Here is a 12369-nt window from a genome sequence, read left to right as displayed (position 1 = left end):
GGTCACAAAAAGCTTATCATCTAGCTGAAACCACAGCCAGAGATGGCAAAGGCCAGTTTCTAAACCCACCTTTTTACAGTAGGGGTACCAAGCATTAGGTTTGAACAAAGGAATTTTTACAATCTCAAGGTAAAACTCAGATACAGATTGTCTTACTTTACAATCTCTGTTAACAGAGTTTTTCAGTTAAACTAGTGTTTGTACTTAATCCATTGTCTTTCTTGGTACTTCCAGATAGTGTTTGCTGAAGCCCTGTGCTCTCCCCTTTGGTGATGTCAGTTTCACATAGCAGGGATAATGCATAACCCAGAGGTCATATTTCCTAAAAGTTGATTCAGCTCATATCCTACACTAGCTCTCAGTTTGCAAAGAGATGCTTTCACCTTGTAAATAGAGTTATGGGTTGTAAAGTGGAGTAACCCACTGTTAACAGTTAATCCTTAAGCTGCTAAGAAAGCTGCTGACAGTCTGTTCGCATTCTTCTAGGCTTACAACTTTGTATTTATTTCTACATTCTTACTTCTGGAATCTACATTTTTATATTCTTATCCTTGGACCCTTCAATAATATCCATTACCTATCAATGGGTTGATTCTGCTACAGAGGTTTGATATGTGGTTCAAATGATGTCAGATAAGGGAGCCTTTGTGATGGGAATGTTCATAAACAAGCATCCCTGGGTGAGTCTTGTACTAATCAGTCCTATACAGACTATACTTAAGAGGTAGATACTATACAGGTTCAAACCCGCTTACATAGCTCACTTAGAATTTACATTAAAAAATCTACATTATTTATTTATGTGACATGTTTCTCAGTATCATGATGATATTTTAAAAGCAAAACAAAAGGAAGGAAGAAGGGTGGCCTGTTTTTCTGAAAGTGAGACCCCAGCCCCCTGACACCCTTATATCCAAGAAGTCTGGGATGTTTGGGTGGAAGCATCACCCCAGCTCCTGGCATCCATTTCAAGCCTCCTCTCCTGGGAATTGCCTTAGTCTGGACCCCACCTCTGGGAAAGCCCACCAGGCAGTGGCCTCTCCCCAGGGAGGGTCAAGAAAGCCCTCCAAGCCGTGACCCTTCCTCAGGGATGGTCGGGGCCACTCCCACAGGCTCTTTAGGCTGCTGCCCAGAGAATGAACACGTGGTCTCCAGTTTTTGCGTGGTCTCCCCTTCTCTCTCTTCTCCTTGCCATGCTTTCCCAGTGCTATCCGGGGGCACTGCATTTAATGGGCATCTTTCATTAGGTCTAATTGGAATTATTTGCGTAGGCGGAGAGGCTAGTCCTCAGAAATATTCCTAACATGGCCCTTTGAAAATATGGTCTGAGAGGATATGTCAAGAAGAGAATGTTTGCAAATGGTATTTTAAAAATAGATTTTTAACACTGATGACTGGAGAAGGAAGTAGCTTCTTTGTAAATTACTTTCATCTAATTCTTCCCTATATTTGGAAGCCACTCTTCCAGGATTCTAGTAATTGTCTCTGGCTGGACAAAAGGGGAATGGACTTTGGAAATACAGTTTGCACTATTTGGAGCAAGTGAGGTTTACTGGTTAATTTTTAAGAAAAGGAAAAGAAAGGGAAGGGAAGGTGACTCCCCAGTTTCTCCAGGAACCTCCTGCTGGTAGGATAATAGCAGAGCAAGAGTTCCCTGGCATGTCGCCTCCCCAGTTCTCTAGGCACAACTCTGTTTACTTAGCTTGCCAAACTTCACAGTCATTCTAGGTATTTATCTTTCCAGGGTGTTTTTTCTTATTTTATATTCTCTCTCTCTCTCTCTCTCTCTCTCTCTCTCTCTCTCTCTCTCTCTCTCTCTCCTTTTATTGATTCTTTGTAGACTTCACATCATGCATTCCGATCCCACTTATCTCCTCATCTCCTGACATCTACCCTCTGCCCTTGCAACCTCCCCCGCAAATCAAAACCAAATTGAAAAGAAAAACCAAAAGCCAAACAAAACAAAGAAACAAAACAAAAGAAGAAGAATTTTGTCGTGGAGGCTGTAGTGTGGCTCATTTAGTCACACACTGCACCCTTTGGTTTTTTCATCTTTACTTGCAAGTGTTTGTTGCCAGGAGTCATTCTTTGGTCTGGCTTGAGGCATCTGGCTTTGTTATATCACCTACAATGGGTTCTCCCTGGGGCGCCTCATGGATCTCCTGTTGTGTTCCTGTGTCATGGAGATGCTGCCGTTTTGGATATATAGGTTTGTCCCCTTTACATGTTCCAACAGTCCATAGATTCTGTGAGTGCTGGGGTTGGCCTCTCATAGCTCTGGTTCTGGGTCTGGGTGATAGATGGGTTGGTCACTACAGGGACGAGCTCTCCAGCACTGCCTCAGCTAGCTCACCAAATGCAGCCTATAGCAAGGAGATGGGTCCGTTCTCCTGCTGTCCCGCCCAGGAAAGGTGTCGGGCCCTCTCTCCTGATTGTTGTAGTGGGTATAAGAGGGAGTGGAGATTAGCAATCCTGCTCTCTCTCATGCCCTCAGGGTTTGCTGGTTTACCCAGCAACCCCAACAACTAGGTCAGTTCTGGTGTGCTGCTCTGACAGAAAGCAGGGGCTGCTTCTTAGTGCACTGCAGCCAGTGAGGGTCAGGGCTAGCTCTCCTACTCTTGCGACCCCAGGGCCAGCTCTCTCATCTGCCACAGGGAGTAATGGGGAGGAGGAGGAGGAGGGGGAGGGCATCTTTCCCTCACCCCTGCCACCTCATGGCAGACAAGCGGAGGCGGGGTCAGCTAGCTCTCCTGCTCTCCCGCCCTCTGAGTTGCTCACCTGTGTCCTGACCACATTTTTCTTGAGTGTGGGGGCGGGGGGGGGGCGCGATCTCACCCCCCCCCCAGAAGTAGGGCCAGCCTGCCTACTGCAATACCTAGTGAGGGGGCAGACCAGCCATCCCAGGGCCAGTGAAAGGAGGTGCTGGCCCTGCACAGCATGGTTCCAATGCCCCCCCTGCTAATGCAGGTCATAGACATCACTACAGACCCCAGGTGTAGCAGAACAACGGACCTAGACAGCGCCCTCAGCTGCTCAGCAGCAGCTCAGGCTCGGAGGCTACCACAGCCCCAGTCACTCAGATCAGTATAGCCTTCCCTACCCCCACCCCGCTGCAGCATGGACCCAGATGACAACATGGTCGCTGATGGCTGACCAAATCCCGGCATCTGTAGAGCCCTTGGTGGTAATTGTAACCACAGACAACACCCCAGAACCCGGCTTCTTCAGGACCATGGATCCAGACATGGCCTAGTCAGTGACCATTGCCAGGACATCTCCAGGGCTCAAGGTGGCAACACCTGCTACCCAGATCAGCATAGCCCTGGGTGCAGCATGGTCCTTGGACACTGACATGGTCTAAGGTGGCCAGTAAGACCCCAGTCACATGGCCCTCAGTGACAATAGGAGGCCCAGATATCAACTCAGATGCTGGCCATGGGTATCTATACAGACTCTGGCTGTAGTAGGACCACAGACCCAGACAAGCTCCTAGGTAGCAGCCTGAGTCATGATATCATCACGGTCCCAGGTGTCGTGAAGACCACCTGGACCGGCATGAGCCCCATGGCAGTGTGGCCCTCAGACACCAACATGTCCCCAGGTAGCAGCCTAGATGCCCCAGAATCAGTACAGTCTTCAATGGTCTCAGGAGTCACAGAAATCAACACAGACCCTGGATGCTGAAGGGTCACAGTCCCAGACATGGCCCTCAGTCATAGCCCTGGTTGGAATTATACCATGGCCCCGCTGATATCCCTGGCCACCCAAATCAGTCTGGTCCCAGGAGTAACATAGCTCCCAGACACCAAAGTCATCACAGGTTGAGCCCAGACCCCATGCATCCCTATGCAACATGGGCCAGGGTCATCAACAGAGACCCTAGTTGTGTTAGGACAATGGACCCAGACATGGTCCTTGGCATCAGCCTGGGCCAGGTGTCACCATGGCCCCCAAGTGGCTGTGCAGGCCACTCAGATTGGTATATCTCCATGGCAGTGAGGCTGTCAGACACCAATGTGGTCCCAAGTGGTGGCCCAGACCATTAGCTCCTGCACAGCCCACAGTGACAGCAGGATCTAAGGACATCAACATAGGTCCTGCCAGGTGCACTAGGGCCCTAGATCAAGACATGGCCCTTGGTCATAGCCCAGGCCCAGACAGGTCCCTGGTCCCAGGTGGCTAGCAGGCCATTCACATCTGCCTGTTCCTCATCACCCCCACCTCTCCAGATCTGCCTCTTCCTCTCTTCCACCTCCCCACCCCTGAACTCTCTCACCACAATGGCGCCTGACCACTCACTGCCAGGGCTCTTGATTAGGACACAGGTGATGCTTGGTTGCGTACTGCCTGACCCAAGCACAAGGAATGATGTGGAGCTGTTGCTTTTCCTCTCTCCAGTGCCCAGACCTAGAGACCTTGGGTGCTACTTGGTATGATGCTACGTGATCGCCCAGTGACAGAGGCACCAGGTGGGCTCCTGGTTGATTGATTGTGGCCCCTACAGACTCAAAAGTCCTGTGGAGGGGGTGTCATCTGTGTCTACTGCTGATTCAGGCCCAGCTGGGGTCAGTGGCTCCTCCTTGATTGTGCCCCTCCCAAACCCAAATGTCTGGGGATGTGCTTCTCTGTACTGTCTCCTTGGACACTTACATGCCAGCTGCTGTCTTTGCATGTGCATACATTTCCAGTTTTCTTAAATGTGTAACAATGTGTATAAGACAAGTACATATGTAAAGAATACAGTGATTAAAGTACTAGCCCGTGAGGTCAAGTTGAAGAGTACAGTTGGCTGTACTTCAAATCCATCATGGAAGTCCACGAGCTGTTCACATGGTTGCAGATGAGAAATTAGGATCAGCTTTTAGAACTAGAAACCTCAGAGCAACAGGTCAGGAGTAAGACCCTTGTGTAGACAGAGGATAGAGCTCCAGTGAGAAGACATGGACTCACTGCAGATGCCTTAGCAGGAGAGCCCCAGAGCAAGGGTAAGCATCTATTACCAGGACTTGACCCTGAGACAACTTTGGTATGGGGTACGGAGCAAGGCCATAAAGCTTGGGACAATGATTGTGAGCAAAGAGAATCATTTGATCAAGAAATCAAATTGTTTATTACAAAGAGAAAGAGGAGATATAAGGACAAAGACTGTGATAAAAATCGTGCTTTTTAGTACAAACCTTCTATGAGTCATCTTGTTTTTTGTTAAAGATTCACAAAACCATGTGCCCTAGTGTATATGTTCATTACGTTGATGTGAAAAGCCTGGGAATAATTAGATATCCTTAAGATCAATGCACTATTGCAACTGTTGGATTGTAGCATGCCCCTTGGCACCCAGCCAATACATGCACTCACTGCGCAGTCTCGGAGACAGCCCAGTCTCATTTCTCTCAGTGGTCCACATCTAGACTCTGCTAATTAGCCGATTGGTGGCCATCTTTCCTTCTCTTCTCTCCCATCCAGGCTCCTCTATCAGTGTTCCCTGGAGTCATCTCCACTGGTCCTTTCATAAGTAAGTTCTTACCTCACTTTTTACTTCCTAGAAACCTAATCCTATCAAAAGTCTTATAGGGTAGAATGTACTTAAGGATTTTGGGTTGAAGAAAAAAAAAAACACAACCATTTCCATTTTCTTTCAGGGTTGGTGGGTTCTCGGAGATTTAACTATGACTTTCCATCTCAAAGGGTCTTCCAAACCCTGCAATGGAGAAGGGAAAGTGCTAAGAGAGACGAATCGGTCCATATTATCAAGAGCCAATAAAGAGTATGGAGAGAGCCTGGCGTTGGTGGCGCACGCCTTTAATCCCAGCACTCGGGAGGCAGAGGCAGGCGGATCTCTGTGAGTTCGAGACCAGCCTGGTCTACAAGAGCTAGTTCCAGGACAGGAACCAAAAGCTACAGAGAAACCCTGTCTCGAAAAATCCAAAGAAAAAAAAAGAGTATGGAGATAAAGGGGGGAAAGAATAAAAAGAGGAGAGAAGAAAGCAGAGATGTTGAGAATTTGGTTCACACAGCTGGGAGTGGCATAACTCAAATCTATCCAGCAACCCCTGCAAGCTAGACATGGAACTCAGGAAGAATTTCTGCATTATAGTCCTGACACAGACTCTTTCTTCTTTACTGCTCTGTGGAGACCCTCACATGATGGATGAGGTTCACCTAGAAACAGATGATCACAAGTGCTAATCACTTCTGCCAGATAATCTCACAGCAACATCTATCAAGGGGCCTTTGAGTACCAGCCTCAGTACCCCACTCAGAGCTCAGAACTGGATGGCTATGGTAGGTGAAGATCCGAGGGTAAAAACATTAACTCAAATACATTACTTCTGTATCTTCTTTATTTCTCATGCAAGGGGAAAAATGAAGTGAAGTGGGAATGGAGGAGAGGGAGTGAGACGAAGAGTGTGGGGAAGAAAAGGAGAAGAAAGGGGAGTAAGGGAGAGAAATAGAAGTAGCGAGGAGAAGAAGAGTAAGGACTAATCTCCACAAGGTTTCTAGTTTTTACAGATGTAGTTGGAAAATTCCACAGGCAAGGACAATGATAATATGCACATCAAAATGACAAAAAGGGGCAGGCAGAACCTGACAAAGCAGCACTCTGGAACAGGTGACCTGACCCAGGAAAGAACCAGCATTCAAGGGGAAGTACCCGATGTCACAAACCATTAGATAAAGTTACTAAGCATCCCTGAATCCTGGTTTCACCATTCTCCTCATTCAATCTCTTTGGTGATAACCAGCTTTGAGGACGCCCAGATTTGTTTGTTAGCAAAGGTGGGGCACGCTGCCTTCCTGCTCAGTGCCTGTCTTCTATAGAAATGTCTATGTGGTCTGTTAGCAGGTAATGTTGTGGGGTTGATTCTATGTAAATTTGACTGCTAGAACAAAGAGTGAATACTCCAAAACCTCTTGGTGTTGGGGACTGGAGCAAGGTCATTCCACTGCCCTGCAGAGGTTACACTGCTGAGCTGTTCTGGGAATGAATCCCACTTTGAAGGAAATTTGGCTTCACAAGGTTTCTACAGAGATGACAGTGACTTTTCCAAAAGACAAGTGTTTCCGCAGCTTTGCAAAACGGGTTGTTTCATGTGGACGTGTGTGCATACACTTCTCGTGGATCTGCCTACTCTCGTGGATCTCGTGGATCGTGGTCTGTCAGCTGTGCATTCGCTGTATAGTCTTGTGGGCTCCAACAAACATCTGAATTGGTGTTTAAACAACTGGGTGCCATCGCCACAACACAGAGGTACATAGTAGTAACTATTGCCACAGGTCTCACATTGTCATGCTCTTGATAGGACCCTTTAGTCCTGGTCACAATTCCGTCAACCTCATCTGATAACTCTACAACACTTCCAGTCTGATTCTGTTTGAAGGTGTTCTTTGGGTCCTGGCTCTATTGCTTCATCAGTTGTTTCTCTGGTTACCAGGACTCCGTAGTTTGATCCTAAGCACTTGAGCTGGATACAGGGTCCATTCAAAATGCAAGTCTCCATCTGATGGCCCATTGTACCTCAGTCAAGATATAAGACTCTCCAGATTTCCACAAACAAAATTAATTCATGGAACTAAACACAAAATACACACCAAATTGCACAGTTGTTAAAAGAAATGGAATGTGCCAAAAAATGAAATGGCGTTCCCTAGGGGAAGGAAGAGGGAGGGAATGATTCACCAGGAGTCATTCAGTCAAAGCATTTTTATTTGTTCGATGACGTTACTTGATGTCCAAGTACGCTGGCAACACTTTAAAACAGCATGCTTAGAACACTGCATTATATAAATAAATGATTCCATCTCAAAGATTCACTTGCTGGAACCACTTCACAGAACAATATGAGAAAAGCAAGGACAGGAAATGAGGACAGTCGAAAATACTTTCCATGTCATTCAGGATATGAGTAAAGGTATAAAATTGTTGATCAATGTTAAGATTCAGTCCTGCATTCCTGAAATGTTAGCTGTCATAGCAAATTTGGCAGGCTAAAATTCTCATTTTCCTTCAACCACAGTGAAATATATTCTTTCCAAGAATGGAATTCAGAATCATACAAGCCACACCATGTGATGTAGGCGCAGTTCCAGGTTCACAACCAAGTTTGCCGAAAATCTGTACAGCAATTTTTCACTACTCTGGAATGTGCATCTTGCAGCATGTGCCTGGATGCTGACTTATTTCTTTGCCAGCCTTTTGGGGGGAGGAATGCAAAGGAAAAGGATCTAATACTATTTCATTTAACCCTTGGCACCCCTCACAAGTTAAGAGCTATTGTCTCTAATATTTTGATGAATTAAGATGCCAATGTTTGAAATTAGATAACTTTTCTAACGGTACAATAAAGTTCCGAATGGCAGACCTGGGAGCAGGACCCAGCTTCTTCACATTTTTCCCGTTGACAAATCATTTTTGCCTCAAAAATTTTCTGTCCTGGGAATGGACAGAGGATGGTTAGTGTGGAAGCGTTGTCCTCAGATTGGAGCTTCCAACGCCACACAGAGGATAACAGTTGACAGCAATTAACCAAATACTTCAAAACAGGCTTCTAACAGTTAATAACCAAACATGACAATAAAACATAATAAGATGAAGCAAAAACTATCATATCGAAGTTGGACACAGCAGCTCAACAGGAGGCAAAGACTCCCAAGAGTAGACACAAGAGTCAGAGGCCCACTTGTTATCACAGTCAGGAGCCCCATAAAAATACTTAGCTAATAGTTATAATATATAGGCAGAGGACCTGATGGGAACCCTGGGAGGCCCCTTCTTGCTGTTTCAGTCTCTGTGAGCACATATGCACCTTGCTTAGTTGGTCCTGTGAGGTTTGTTCTCCTGGTGCCCTTCATCTGCTCTGGCTCTTAATCTTTATGCCTCCTCTTCTTCAGGAATCCATGAGCTCTGTGGGGAGGGATTTGGAGGAGACATCCCATCTAAACTCTCTATGTACATAACGCCCTACTTCTTCAGCTCCTGCCCTCACTCCGCCAGTGTCCCGCTGGCTCCATTTTTATGGGAACTTTCTAACTGTCAGTGCAAGGCAAATGGAAGGAGTTTCCTCAAACTGTCCCTGCCACTGCTACTGCTGCCAACAAAATTCTTCTGATCCAAGAGGCGGCTCTTTTCAGTTCCAGCCTTTTGCTCCCCACTGCAGCTTATGGCATGGTGGCTCAGCGACAGGATGGATCATGCCTCTAGATCTCTCTTATCGTTAAGCTTAAAATCCCCACAGCTCAAAAACTGTGGCTTTTCCATACAACATGTGACCACTGCCATTTTGACTGAGGTCAGGCGACTTAACCACCATCTTAACTGACGACAGGTGACTTCACCGCCATCTTAACTGAGTGGTTGTTCCATGTAGCATGTGACTGCTGCCATTTTGACTGAGGTCAGGTGACCTTACCACCATCTTGGCTGAGAGCCAGGTCAGGTGACCAAGTTCCGCCACCTTTACTGAGGTATTCCCTGTCTGGTTCCCAGTGTTAACTCTGTTACATGGGTGATCTGACCACCATCTTAACTGAGAGCCAGGTTAGGTGACCAAGTACTGCCATCTTTACTGAAGTATACCTTGCCTGTTTCCCCAATTTACTTATGCTTAGGTCTCTAAATTTTTCTTGCTAACTCTGTTGCATGTGTGTTTTGTGCAGTGGCATGCCTTTGGTAGGGCCCAGCAAGAGCATCCACTTTACCCAACTCCTGTTCACTCTGTGTGTGTTCAGACATGTAACTTAAATGTACCTATGTTTACTGTAAAATGTTATAATTGTCTGTTCATTGCATCTCATTTCAGATTACAAAAACAATAAGTCCCATGTTTTAAACTGGTATGTACTTTTAAGTCTTTTACAAAAATACTTAATATTTAATCCAACCCTCATTTAAAATATATTAAGATGTTCTCTACTATTGTCAGTTCTGCCATTAACCTTCCATTGCAAGATCCCACCCAGCTAAGTTTCCAACTTCTGAAAAAGAATTGAAGAAAATTTTAGAGCCAGGTGTGGTAGTGTATGCCTTCAATCCTAGCACTCAGAAGGTAAAGACTGCCAGATCTTTGGGTTTGAGGCCAGTCTGGTCCTGGTCTACCTAGCAACTTTCAGAATGTCAAGCACAGACAGTGAAAGACAAAAAGCTGGTGAAGATATAATTGAGAAAGGGTGTCATGTTCCAGCCCCAGCAAGCAGAAGAACTGGGCGGCTTCGGTCATGTGCTTCTGGAGTTAAGGATAGGAGAAAAGGGTTATAGAATTTGCCCTCATGACTAAGGAAAGCTGCTGGGGCTAAACATGTATCAGGGGTGTCCCTGAATGGAGGACAAAAGAGGCTATTGCAAGGAGTTGCGAAGTTGAAGACTGGATTGCCTTGGATACCCCAAGATGTTAGAGATGCCTGAGTCATGAGGTACCTGCCAAGGAAAGTTGCTAACAGGGAGCGGAGCCAGTGCAAGAGAAAGAAGTACATTGCAGTTAACAGAGTTGAAAGGAGTTGGAGATCAGAAGAGTGCTTTGACATCAGAGATGGAGATACAGAGTCTGGAGTTCATCCAGCTGGTGTTAGGTTTTGCTTTGTTCTCTTCCCTACATTTTGGAATGGTAATGTACATCCTGTGCCATCACATGTTTGTGATTTTTATTTTATAGGGGATTACAGTTAAGAGATTACACGATTATCAGACGAGAGGGTTAACTTTGAACTTTTAAACATTGTTGAGACTGTGACAGACTATGAAGACTTTTGAAGTTTGACTGAATGTATTTTTGCATTATGATATGGCTATAAGCCTTTGGGGGCCAGTGATTGGAATATGGTGGTTTGAAAGAAACTGGGCTCCAAAGGGAGTAACCAAATTAGGTGTGACTTTGTTGTAGTAGGTGTGGCCTTGTTGGAGGAAGTGTGTCACTATGGGTATGGGCTTTGGGGTCTCCTATGTTCATGCTACTCCCAGTGAGACAGACCACTTCCTATTGCCTGCAAGCCAAAATGTCGGACACTTGGCTACTTCTTCAGCACCAGGTCTACCTCCACGCTACTTTGTTGCACCACGATAATAATGGGCTAAACCTTTGAAAATGTAATCCATCCCAATTAAATATTTTTCCTTTATAAGAGTTACCATGATCATAGTGTCTCTTTACAGCAATAGAAACCCTAACTAGACATATTCCACTATGTAAATGTACCGCATTTTCTTTATCCATTCTTCTACTGGGGGACATCTAGGTTGTTTCCAGGTTCTCACCATTTTGAACAAAGCTGCATGGTTGAGCAAGTGTCCTTGTGGTAGGATGCTTTGGGTATATACCCTAGAGTGGATAGCTGGATCTTAAGTGGATCAATTCCCAACTTTCTGAGTAACCACCATATTGATTTGTAAGGTGACTGAACAAGTTTTCACCCCTTCCAGCAGAGGAGGAGTGTTCCCTTGCTCCATATCCTCTCTAGCATGTATTGTTATTATTATAGCCATATAACAATGTGTTATTGATCTTAGCCATACTGACAGGTGTAAGATGGAATCTCAAAGCAAAGCAGTTTTGGTAAAACAAACAAGTCGGGGGGCAGTAGGGGAGATGGACTGTGGAGCCCACAGACGATGGGCAGGGCGAAGGAAGAAGGCAGCTTGTGTTCTGTTGTAGCCCTGGGGAAGAGACGGTAGGACTGAATTCAGAGTGGAGGGGACGGTGATGGTCTTCAGTTAGCTCACCTGCTTCCCTGTTCTGCTTAGGTGCTGTGTTCCCAGGGAATGAATGCTGCTGGTGTTGGAGGCTGGGATACTGGTGTGACGTGGGGAATAGAAGGTTGGAGAAGAAGGTCTTTGTGATCCCTTAGGGATGGGTCAGGGAGAAAAGGGAAACCACAGCTCTCTAGCTGCAGAGCTGGGGGTGAAGCTCCACGTTATTCATTTCTAAATATTAGAAGATAATGGGATTTTATTAAACTTAGAGATTCAATCTTGAAAATGTTAGAAACATGATTAGTACGAAAAAAGAATGTTGGATTCTGAGCTAAGTGATAGTATTTCTACCTATTCTTGAAAATTCATAATGCTTTCTCCCATAAATGGACAGACCTAGGGGTCACTGCTGGCACTCCCCATTTCAAAGATAATAATAAAACTCGGCACGGCGATTTCGTGTGCGAGAGCGATTATTGTCCTCAGTCTGTTCCTTGGCTTGAATAGATCTTCATAGGCTGTGGAGTATGGCTGTGTTTACCCAAGAAGCTATCACTTCCCTGGACAGACAGGAGCTAGGAGTGCATTTCCTTCCTTTAGTAAATTAACGACTCGGCCAGGAAGATTGGGATGTTATTAAGTGAAAAACAGTTAGAGGAATTAAGTTTAAGCTTGAATATGATTCCCCT

Source organism: Microtus ochrogaster, linkage group LG1 (assembly GCF_000317375.1).
Source record: "Microtus ochrogaster isolate Prairie Vole_2 linkage group LG1, MicOch1.0, whole genome shotgun sequence".
NCBI classification, from domain to species: Eukaryota; Metazoa; Chordata; class Mammalia; order Rodentia; family Cricetidae; genus Microtus; species Microtus ochrogaster.
The sequence above is the reverse complement of the archived record's forward strand: the minus strand, read 5'-3'. Positions refer to the sequence as shown.